Source organism: Rhinopithecus bieti, unplaced genomic scaffold, assembly GCF_001698545.2.
Source record: "Rhinopithecus bieti isolate Rb0 unplaced genomic scaffold, ASM169854v2 scaffold_23898, whole genome shotgun sequence".
In the NCBI taxonomy this organism is placed as follows: Eukaryota; Metazoa; Chordata; class Mammalia; order Primates; family Cercopithecidae; genus Rhinopithecus; species Rhinopithecus bieti.
In genome coordinates this window covers 1,386,570-1,398,534 of record NW_016811065.1, presented here as the reverse complement: position 1 = coordinate 1,398,534, position 11,965 = coordinate 1,386,570, and the positions used below count along the sequence as shown (strand labels likewise).

Here is an 11,965-nt window from a genome sequence, read left to right as displayed (position 1 = left end):
AAGATATATGGAGATACGAATAGGATTGTTGTTGTCTGAAGTGACACAGAGCATCTTTTGGAAACTCTTATTCCACTTATGGTCAGCACCATAAATTAGTGTTCATTGTTAGGTTGCTTTTGAGAAGAGAAATGATATATTGGATTTCCTTTGCCTTTCCATTTTACAGATCTTAGAACAGAGCATACGGCACAGGGCATATAATGATTGCTTCTGATCATTGCAACATGACCTGGTGGAAGGTGCATAGGCCTTGGTGTACAGTAAAGCTAATTTGGAACCCCCAACTCTGTGACTTATTAGTAAGGACTGGGATAAATTGACCTCTCTGAGCCTTTTTCCCCAGGTGAGAATAAGAAGCTCTGTAACAAGTGCTTGTTAAATAAGTATCACATTTAATCCTCTCCATGACCCTATGAAGTAGGCACTTTCGCTATCCCAATTTCACAGGTGAGAAAACTGAGTCTCAGAGAGCTAAACTGACTCACCCCATATCACACAGCTAATCACTGGGGACTGGGGTGAACATCCAGGCAAACCTACTCAGTTATACTTGATAACTGACTTTCCAGGCCTGCAGTATTAAAAATATTTTTGGAAAAGATCTAGTTCAATGTCAGAAATATAGGAGGTCCTCTCTGCTTTTGTTGTTTAATTAACTGGTGATGGAGGGTCAAATACAGACTTGTCAAGCTGTGGACAGAACAAAAGACACAATGTCTAGATTAGATTTCTCTAGTTCTCTCTTTCTGAGCTTACTGCCATCCAGCCCTCAGCTCAAACACAAGGGCAATCTTGAAGCACAAAATTCAAGGGCACTGGTGTTTAGTGGGTAATAAAACCAACATGAAATGGAAGCATTTTTACTCCTTAAAGCCAGACTCCTACCCTAGAATAGTTGGCTGCCTGATTCCTTCCCCTCCTTTCACATCACACCTCAATCTGCCATTGATTGGATCTAGATGAAGTACCCTTTCTATGAAGCAGGATCAATTTAGCCAATTTGTCCAATTTAGATGCTGCTGAGATCAGTTCCTTGAAGCCCAGGATTGGCAAAGAGCAAACTTCTTTATGTGATTTTGTATTTAATTCAACTCCTCCATGTTCAACTAGTAAAATTCTTCCCCTAGTTGCCAGACACTGATGTGAGCAAAAAGTGAACTCCGAAGTTGGGCAATTGATGTTAAATGGTGCTACTAGGCAAAAAGAGGAGCTCCTGGGAAAAAGAAGGATTTTACCTCGTTCAATAGAAATGGATTTCAAATGTAATTTACTGTTTCTACCTGGTGAAAGGGCATCTCTCCTCATGAATCCATGGGATGCTGAGAGAAGCGCCATTTCTTTCCAGAAGGCCATGTTTCCAAATTAACTTGTTCAGATGCTAAGCAGAAAAGCAGCCGGGCTGCTACGAAGAACAATTACTTTCCCTGGGTTGCCTACAGGCTGGTTCATTCAGCTCACTTTATGTTCCAAACCTTGGCTGGGTCTGGAATGGTGGTTCAATATTGTGGGGGCTTTGAGTTTTTATTTCAGCCAAACTAGTGACACAAAAAAATGAGAGCCTGATGAGAATCTTGTAAGATGCCAGGTTTGTGCAACCTGTCTTTGGAGTCATGCAGGTTGACTTTCAAGAGGAGAGCTAAGAAATATAGGGTAGTTATTGATTGGCTTCTCTCTTCTTAGGTGTACAGATGTGTGGTTACACATGCTCCTGCACACACACACACACACACACACACACCGCCTTGTTGGCTTGATATCTATGTACCCTCACAGTTGTAATTGAAGGTGCCTTTAAAAAAAGGGCCATTTCACTGTGGCTACAGCTTCCCCCAGCCAACCTTGCAAAGTAGGCCCTGCAGGGGATTTGGACCTGAGCACTCTTTCCATGGTATTGTCTGGTGAGGCAGCAGTCTGCCCCAGTGGGTACTGAGCTCAAGGCAGAGGTCGACAGGGGTGGGGGTGGTGGAGAGGCCCCCCGCAGGATTGCTCCATACTGTCACTGTCATTCCTGATGTACCAAAAAGTGCTGCCTCTTTACCAAGTGCTTCTGATGCCAATTCATCCTCAGGGGACATAGGACAAAGGCGCATGCTGGATCTTCACAATTTAGAATCAGGGTCATCAATCTTACTCCGTGTATAGAACGGGGCCAATGTTGGGGAATAGCAATAAACCCTACCAGCTGCTCTGGGGCATTAGGAGGGAAAAGGAAAGGGGGGCTGGGGGATTGTAGGCTTCTTTTTTATTCCCCAAACCTATGGGAACAGAGTCTATAGTAGATTACTACACAAAGAGAGTGCGAGAGGGGAAAACAAACTGGTATAGAATGGAGTTCGATGATCAGTTTTCTAAGAAAGACACATTTCTTCTGAAAAATCAAAATCAAACTCAAGCTATTTGTGTTTAATAAGTACATAAAGTTCTTCACAAACAAATAGGTCATCTTTGTGTACATGACCCTCGTAACCATGCCAGTGTGAGCAAGACCTCAGGTATTCAGGCCCAGGTAAGATCATTTTGTGAAGGGAGAACTTAATTGTGCCAGTACTAACTACAGTGCAATTTTTAAGATGTTATTTTTATTTTTTTTAGAATTTGGCAAAATAGAACACTAGGTGTTTCCAGAACTATATTTATTATTGTCCTTGACAGTCTCCTCCATTTCCAATGTGTTTTTCTAAAAACACGAGTTCCAAGATATTAACAAAGTATCTGCAATGAAATAGGTGGCAGAAATACTATGTGAGATGAAGCTGAACAGGTTTTTTTTTTCTGCATGATCTTTTCACACTTTTAATATGTTGATGTATATAAAAACCTGTGAGAGAGAGAGATAGTAGGTGGTAATTTTTTTAAAATGTATTTGCTCATGGGAGGGTTTTTTTTGAGCATTTTGCAGAACTAGTGCTAGGCAGAACACACTTTGGGACATGCTAATGAGAAGGCTGATGCCCTCATATTACTTTAAAAGGACACTTTTCCAATCCCACCTTTCAATGTTTAACTATTTGGAAGTTGTAAGTTCCCTCCTATAGTTTGGGATTCAGGATTAAGCAGTGAAGATTTTCCTCAAGACTTGGGTATCTCCAATAGAAACTCTAAGATTTAGAATTTATGCAATCGCAAGAGCGGAAAGCCTGCCCCACTTTGGAAGGATATGGTATCCATCACATGTTTTGCATCTGAGATCCAGTGGAGTGGGGCAAATAATAATTTACTGAGCACTCAAGCATGCCAGACGTTATGCTCAACATTTCACACAGGTTGTCTAAATCAATCTTCAAAATAGCTCAATAAGGGTTATTTCTACCATTCCACAGCTGAGGAAACTGAAGTTAAGCAAATTACTCCACAAGGTGACTGTATAGTGAGTGGTGAAGCTGGCACTCAAATCCAGCAAGTCCAGAACAAAATGAGGCAATCTGACTTGTAGCCACTACACCATGTTGGTATGTCTAGATGACCTGCCTCATCCGGGGTCACAGTCTAATTGTGCTCCAGAACTGTATTTTCCCAAAAGCATGGAAATCATCTGTGAAGTCTAGCTTAGAAGGAGTCTAACTGTCTTGGAAAGTATGAGCTGGGATTCAATAAGGGATTGGAGTGTTGCACTGTTTAGTGGCTACTCAGCAAGGGATTTTATTAGCAAATGTGGAGAGTCTGCATTTGCTGTAGTCTTGAGGGCTCTTCTTTGAGGAATCCATCCCATACCTTGTAAATAGTGATTTCAAGTCCCACTCCTGCTTATTCTTTGCTTTACTTGGGGGAAAAATTTACTTGGAGGAAAAGTTGTATTAGAGAACAATGTTCTCCAATACAGGGTATTAGATTGAAAGACATAAAGTCATTCTAAGATGTGAATACAGGGTATTAGAGAACAGGATAATTCCTATAAACCTTTCACATTGACCTCTGAAATAACTGGACACCTTTCTAGGAAAGGAGGAGTGGGAATGGAATAGCACTTGGTAGTTTTGCTCATAAGAATTCTACTTAATTCTATACAACTCTCTGTGGTTCTAGGAGTTATTCCACCCTACTTTGCTGTAGAAACTCCGAAATTTTTGATGTTAGGACAGATTCTGAGAAGGATCAATGATTGAATTTTCATTTAATTCTATCTGAATTTTTTTCTCACAGAATTAACTTCAGCAAGGGAAACTCAATGCTCATTATCAGTTACTCTTGGCAAACTCTTGGCCTGTGATTACACGTCAAAAACAACAAGCTAAATACCCCCATTGAATAGTGTGCTCTGTTGTTCCACCTCAGCTGACCTCATCCCAGAGAAACACTTCTGGATTAGCCAATCTGTTTTGAAATATGGAATAGGTAGTCTCAGAGTTATTGAGTTAAATAGTCAGTTGACCAATAATATTTCCTAAGCTAAACTGACTATGCAAACTAAGTCTGAACAAGGCATTCTAAGCATGCACTAACTAAAAGTGAGGGGCCCCATCTTCAAAGAGTTGGAGAGATTATGCATGTGCACACGCTTGTTCCTAGGATACAACTGGAGGGGACCATGAACACAGGGACAAAAGGGACAATGAAAAGGAGAGTGTGAACTCGAGTATTGAAGGGGAAATTAAATGGATGGCAAATGGTGTTTGTTGCAGAAAACACGTGACTTGCTAAATAAAGGTGCAGGGAGGGTGGATGTTGGGGGACTGTTGAGACAGACTCCTTCTCAAATGGCTTGATCCAAGTAAAACCAGTGATTCTGCAAGTAGTCTATGGATTCAGGCAGCTCTGAGGTGATTTTAAGGGTACTGGGCCCCAAATCCATTAGTGACAAGACTGGAAGCTTTCTGAAGGCAGGAGAAATATCCAATTTACCATTGTAGCCTCAGCACCCAATACATAGAACATCTGGTATATATGGTAGGCACTCAGTGATTTTTTCATTCAGAACTAAATTAATCTGTGTCATCACTAACATTAGCCCAGGAACTGCCTCTGTAGACATGCACCACTGGAGTGGAAGTAAAAGTTGTGTGACTGTGAGGAAGAGGTAAAGGGGAAGAAGAGGTGAGGGGAGAAAAGCTTGTCTATAATGCAATTCTATCAGTCTAATTTTTGTCTTTATGTATGTTTTTAAAAAATCAATGTAAGTAGCTTTACTTCCCTGTCTTCTTGCAAGGAGACAAATAAATCCATCCTCTCTTTTCTCTACCAGGAGGGTTTAAAAGTTCTGTCAAGGGTTCTCCATGATAGTCAAAGAGGATCTATGTTTTGTGATAGATTATTTATGAAAGATTATTTTTTCTCTTAACAGATAAAACTGTATCTTCTACCACCTTTCACTCATGTCTCCTTATTTTATTTACCGTAATTGATGTAAAAAAATCAGCTTTAGGATATCTAGACTATCAATCCATTTTTTTTCAAGTCCCGCTCTTTTGCCCAGGCTGGAGTGCAGTAGTGTGATCTCGGCTCACTGCAACCTCCACCTCCCAGGTTTAAGTGGTTCTCCTGCCTCAGCCTCCCAAGTAGCTGGGATTACAGGCGCCTGCCACCACGCCTGGCTAATTTTTTGTATTTTTAGTAGAGACGGGGGTTTCACCATGTTGGCCAGGCTGGTCTCGAACTCCTGACCTCATGATCAGCCTGCCTTGGCCTCCCAAAGTGCTGGGATTTCAGGTGTGAGCCACCACACCCAACCGTCAATCTGTTTTTATATTTTTACAAAGCAGAAGATGAAATGGAATATCCAGTATATTTTCATGGTGCTCCAAGGTCTAAGTACTTAGGAGGGATATTAACTTAGGAAGATAAGGTTAAAAACAAAACAAAAAAACATCCACAGCCTAAGGATTCCCTAGGAATCCTTAGAAATGGAAGCAAATGTGTTCCCAGTCTCTATAGTGCTGAGTGGTCAGCGCAGAAGCTATCTTCGTGGTATATTTCAGTGAACCGACATTGTTGTGAGAAACAGACCCATGGGCAATGTGATGTGGTGCTAAAAGAACGGATTTGGGAACGAAACCTGACATAAATCCATGTGGACTTGGGAAAATTAAATAAAGTCTCTGAGCCTCAGTTATCCCATCTGCAAGAAAATAACAAAACTCATCTCATCAGACATTGGTAATATCAGAGATAATCCACGCAATGCTTGTGACGTATAATAAACATTCAAAAAGTGGTAGTTGCTATTTTTATGACTGGCATCCTAACCACCAGAATGAAAACACTTTTTTATTGTTTCTTAATATCCTCTTTTGGAACATAATAGAGTGAAAATTAAAACAAAAAATCATAATCAAGCAAATATTTCTTTGTGATAGAGTAATGAATCAAGAAACTTTCAGAGTATAACAGAATTGCATGAAATTACTATTTCCAAATTTCCTTACCATTTAACATATATGGTCATATTTATGTAAATTACTTATAGAAAAGGACTTGAAGAAAATACTTGAAAAAATTTCCACTTTTTATTGGAGTGTAATAGTTCTCAGAGACCTCAGAAATAATACCACACATCTGCACCATCTGATCTACAAACCTGCCAGAAACAAGCAGTGGGGAAAGGATCTTCTATTCAGTAAATGGTGCTGAGAAAACTGGCTAGTCATATGCAGATAACTGAAACTGAACCTGTTCCTTATACCTTATACAAAAATTAACTCAAGATCGATTAAAGACTTAAATGTAAAACTAAAAACCATAAAAACTTAGAAGAAAACCTAGGCAATACCATTCGGTACATAGGCATGGGCAAAGATTTCATGACTAAAACACCAAAGGCAATTTCAACAAAAGCCAAAATGGACAAATGGGATCTAATTAAAGAACTTCTGAACAGCAAAATAAACTATCATCAAAGTGAACAGGTAACCTACAGAATGGGAGAAAAATTTTGCAATCTACCCATCTGACAAAGGTCTAATATCCAGAATTTACAAGGAACTTAAACATATTTAAAAGAAGAAAAACAAACAACTCCATCAAAAAGTAGACAAAGGATATGAACAGACACTTCTCAAATGAAGACATTTATGTGGCCAGCAAACATGAAAAAAAGCTCAACATTACTGATCTTCAGAGAAATGCAAATCAAAACCACAATGAGATACCATCTCATGCCTGTCAGAATGGTGATTATTAAAAATTCAGGAAATAATAGATGCAGGCGAGGCTGTGGCGAAACAGGAATGCTTTTACACCGTTGGTAGGAACGTAAATTAGCTTAACCATTGTGGAAGACAGTGTGGCAATTCCTCAAGGATCTAGAACCAGAAGTGCCATTTGACCCAGTAATCCCATTACTAGGTATATCCCCAAAGGAATATAAATCATTCTACTATAAAGGCACATGCACACATATGTTGACTGCAGCACTATTTACAATAGCAAAGACATGGAACCAACCTAAATGCCCATCAATAATAGACTGGATAAAGAAAATGTGGTCTATATACACCATGGAATACTATGCGACCATGAAAAGGAATTAAGTCATGTCCTTTGCAGGGACATGGATGAAGCTGGAAGCCATCATCCTCAGCAAACTAACACAGAAACAGAGAACCAAATACTACATATTCTCACTCATAAGTGGGAGCTGAACAATGAGAACACATGGACACAGAGTGAGGAACAACATGCACCAAGGCCTGTTGGGAGGGTCGAGGGTGAGGGTAAGGAACTTAGAGGACAGGTCAATAGGTGCAGCAAACCTCCATGGCACACGTTTACCTATGTAACAAACCTGCATGTTCTACACATGTATCCCGTTTTTTTTTTAGAAGAAAAAAAATTCACTTTTTATTGGAGTGTAATATTTATTCACATAATTGCACATTAAAACACACAGCTTGGTGAATTTTTACAATCAGAACCCACTCATGCAATCAGCACCCACACTGAGAACAAAGTCCATTATAGCACTCCTGAAGCACTGCCCCCACCTTTATGCCCCTTTTATGGGGAAAGCTATCAACCCCAAACGCAACCACCATCTTGACTTATAACACCATAGATTAGTTTGGTCTGTTTTCACCTTTAAATAAATAAGAATCACACATTAGGTATGCTTCTGTGGCTGGGTGGAACAACTTACATTTTTAAATGTCAAGAGAAACTGTGCGGCCTGGTCACTAGAACATTCAAACTGATTCAAAAAGGATAATCTTTCAGATGTGACCTGCCCAGAAGGCAGAAGGCACTAGTCTGTGAATAAATACAGAATATAAATTATAATTATAACACTACTAATAAAATTATTGCTATCGATAATTATTCATGATTAATATAAAATAATATTAAGAGATGTTAATAATAATAAAGTAATAAAATTTTCATAATTACTTAAAAAATATTTTACACTAAATATTTTAACTGAGTGAGGGGATATGCAGATATTTAGATACTATAGATACTCCCAAATGGATTGCAAGATGGTTGCACCAATTTACCATCCTGATATTGGTGTATTAGAGTTTCAGTTGCTCCACATCCTTGTAGGTACTGGTCCTTCTGTCTTTTTTATTTTAGTTTTCCTAGTGGGTACATGCTAATTTTAACATGGATATCCCTGATTATAAATGAATTTGGTCACCTTTTCACAAATTTGTTAGCCGTGGAAGATCCTCTTTTATAAAGTATTTGTTCATGTTTTCAGTTTCTTTTACTATTGGGAATGCCTATTTTTTAATTGATTTGTAGAAGTTCTTTATAAGTTTAGAATATGAGTTATTTGTTGAATATATGCATTGAAATATCTTCTCCCACTCCGTAGGTTGCCTTTTTTTTTTTTTTTTTTTTTTGAGACAGAGTCTCGCTCTGTCGCCCAGGCTGGAGTGCAGTGGCCGGATCTCAGCTCACTGCAAGCTCCGCCTCCCAGGTTTACGCCATTCTCTCGCCTCAGCCTCCCTAGTAGCTGGGACTACAGGCGCCCGCCATCTCGCCCTGCTAATTTTTTTTTGTATTTTTTTAGTAGAGACGGGGGTTTCACCGTGTTAGCCAGGATGGTCTCGATCTCCTGACCTCGTGATCCGCCCGTCTCGGCCTCCCAAAGTGCTGGGATTACAGGCTTGAGCCACCGCGCCCGGCCGTAGGTTGCCTTTTAACTGTTGTATTTATGTCTTTTGAGGAACACACCATTTTAATTACAATATAGTTTGATTTAACAATGTTTATCTTTTAGAGATGTGCTTTGTGTGTCATGTCTTAAAAAATATTTGCTACACCCAAGTGAGAAAGATGTTCTGCTGTATTTTTTTCTCCAAATGCTTTGTAGATTTTCCTTCATAATTAAATCTGTAGTAAATCTGGAATTTAATTTAGCACACAAAGTAAAGTAAGAGTTAGGACACATTTGCTTTTCTGTAATGCTATTTAATAGACACAGAACCATTTATTGAAAAGATCATTCTCTCTCTACCTAGCTGATGTGTGACAATACCTTTTTTTGCTCTTTTTGGACTTTTTTGCATTCCCATATGAGTTTTAGAACTAGTTAATTTTATCAGAAAAAGTAAAAATTGCTGGAGTTTATATTGGGAAAGGATTAAGTACATAGGTTAGTTTGTGGGGGATTTGATAGATTTACAATATTGAGCCAATTCATGAACATGGTATGAGTTTCTATTTGTTTAGACCCCCTTTAATTTATTTAAATATTTTATAGCTTTTAGTATAAAAGTCTTACACACTTTTCATACTTCTCACATGTGTCTGTTCTTTCATGCAATCATAAATAATATTTTAAAATTTTATTTTCTACTTCATGTTGCTTACTAGCCACAAAAGCACTTACTATATTGCATTATAAGAAAATAAAATTATTGTCATATATTGACATTGGACTCAGCAACATTGCTGTAATTGTTGTCAGTTCTTAAAGTTTGTAGATTTTTTTGGATAGTCTAGTATTCTAGGTACAGAATCACGTAGTCTGTAAACAATGACAATTTTATTCATTTTTTTCTGTATTTGTGCTTTTTATTTATTTATTTTGTTTATTTGTTTTGTTGCATTTGCTAGGATGGCCAGTACAGTAATGAGTGGAAAGAGTGAAAATGCATTCCTAATCTCAGGAAAGTCTGCAATATTTGCCACTGAGCATGATGCTCTCTATAGAGTTTTAGGTACTTGTTTACCTTAGCTCTCTATTGCTGAATAACAAATTACCATAAATTCAGCAACTCAAAACAATTCAAAGTCATTATCTCACTTTTGTATGTCATACATCTGGACAGGGTTCAACTGGATACTCTGCTCAGGGTCTCACAAGGCTAAAATTAAGGTGTCAACCTGTGGCTAGGTACTTATCTGGAGCTCTTGATTCTCTTCCGAGGTCATTCATTAGCAGAACTCAGTTCCTTTCAGTTGTAGGATTGAGGTCAGTGTTGTTGTTGTTTTCCTGGCTATTGGCTGGGGTTTTCTCTAAACTTTCAGCGGCCACTCTCAATTCCTGGCCATTTGGCTTCTTCCATTTTTGAAGCCAGCAAAGGAGAATCTCCCCTGCATCAAATTGCTCGGACTTCAGGGAGGTCCCATTCCCTGTAAATGACTCATCTGGTTAAGTCAGGCCTACCTGGGTAATCTGCTTTTCAATTAAGACATCAAGTGATTAGTAATTTAATCCTGGGACTGAGTGTGAGATTTTGCCCACACTCAACAAGAGAGAGTTGTACAGAACTTGTATACAATTGTGTGGGAATCTTGGAGATCATAGAATTCTGCTTAACAGAATATTCTTTATTAACTAATATGTCTATAACTAGGTTACCCAAGAGTTGTTACCATGGTTGAGTGTCAAATCTGATCAGATATTTTTTCTGCATCTATCAAAATGTTCATTTATTTTTCTTTTTTTGTGTGATTTACATTGAATTTTTTTAAAGCTCATTTGGTTCTTAAAGATAACTAGATCCAGATTGCTATGTTGATTTGAACCACATGAAATTGCTGACATTTTACCATACTTGAACTACAAATGGCAGTTTATATATTTGAACCTAATTTTAAAATAATTTTATACCTATTTGTATAAAATATATTGATTTGTAATTTTTCTTTCTTGAAATGTTCTTGTTGAGTTTTATAATTGAAGCTATTCAGGCCTCCTAAGGTGTTGGAAAGTATTCTGTCTTTTTTTTTTAATACTCTGAAAGAATTTATGCAGAATTGATATCTCATTCTTAAATGTGTGAATTAATTCATTGGTGAAGCCATCTGGGTGTCTTCCAGTGTTAATCACTTTGAAAGATACACTCCTGGTTGGGGGCAGTGGCTCATGCCTGTAATGCCAGCACTTTGGGAGGCCGAGGCGGGCAGATCACGAGGTCAGGAGTTCGAGACCAGCCTGACCAACATGGTGAAACCCTGTCTCTACTAAAAATACAAAAATTAGCCAGGTGTGGTGGCACCACCTGTAATCCCAGTTACTCAGGAGGCTGGGGCAGGAGAATTGCTTGAACCTGGGAGGTGGAGGTTGCAGTGAGCTGAGATTGCGCCACTGCACTCTAGTCTGGGTGACAGAGTGAGTCTCCATCTCAAACAAAAAGATACACTCCCTTCTGATGTTCTAATTGATGCTGAGGTAATCTTCATATACAGGTTAAGGCTCTAATCTATGAGAATTTTCTTCAGCAAAATCGTGATGATGAAAAATATATGTATATGAGTCAGTCCAGTAGAGAAGAACTCGGATATATTCAGGGATTGCTCCAACAATGTTTTGACCATTCCAGTATTTTTTATATTAGAAATAGAGGCTCTGATCCATAAATGAATTTTCTGAGAAGAAACAAAAACTACAGGTCACTTTGACTCAATCCTGTATCCTGGCTTCTTCTATTCACAACAGGAATCTCTTGGACCACCCTTTAGTAGATGTGTGTACTAGAACAAGTGATTCTGCTTCACTCTGCCTCATTTTCCTCACCTGAAAAAGGAATAATAGCATTGTCTATGTCACAGAATTATGAAGATTCATTTAGATTATGGA

The 11,965-nt window shown here is 38.6% G+C and overlaps 1 long non-coding RNA gene across 1 annotated transcript; it reads right to left on the bottom strand.

Moving 5' to 3' along the window:
• Window positions 1-2,727: 2,727 nt before the first annotated feature.
• LOC108543121 (uncharacterized) lies at window positions 2,728-10,648 on the bottom strand. The gene is made up of 3 exons (XR_001889474.1): window positions 10,550-10,648; window positions 8,072-8,181; window positions 2,728-2,821 (listed from the first exon to the last, which is right to left on the bottom strand). It is a non-coding gene; the product is annotated as an uncharacterized LOC108543121 (long non-coding RNA).
• Window positions 10,649-11,965: the final 1,317 nt, after the last annotated feature.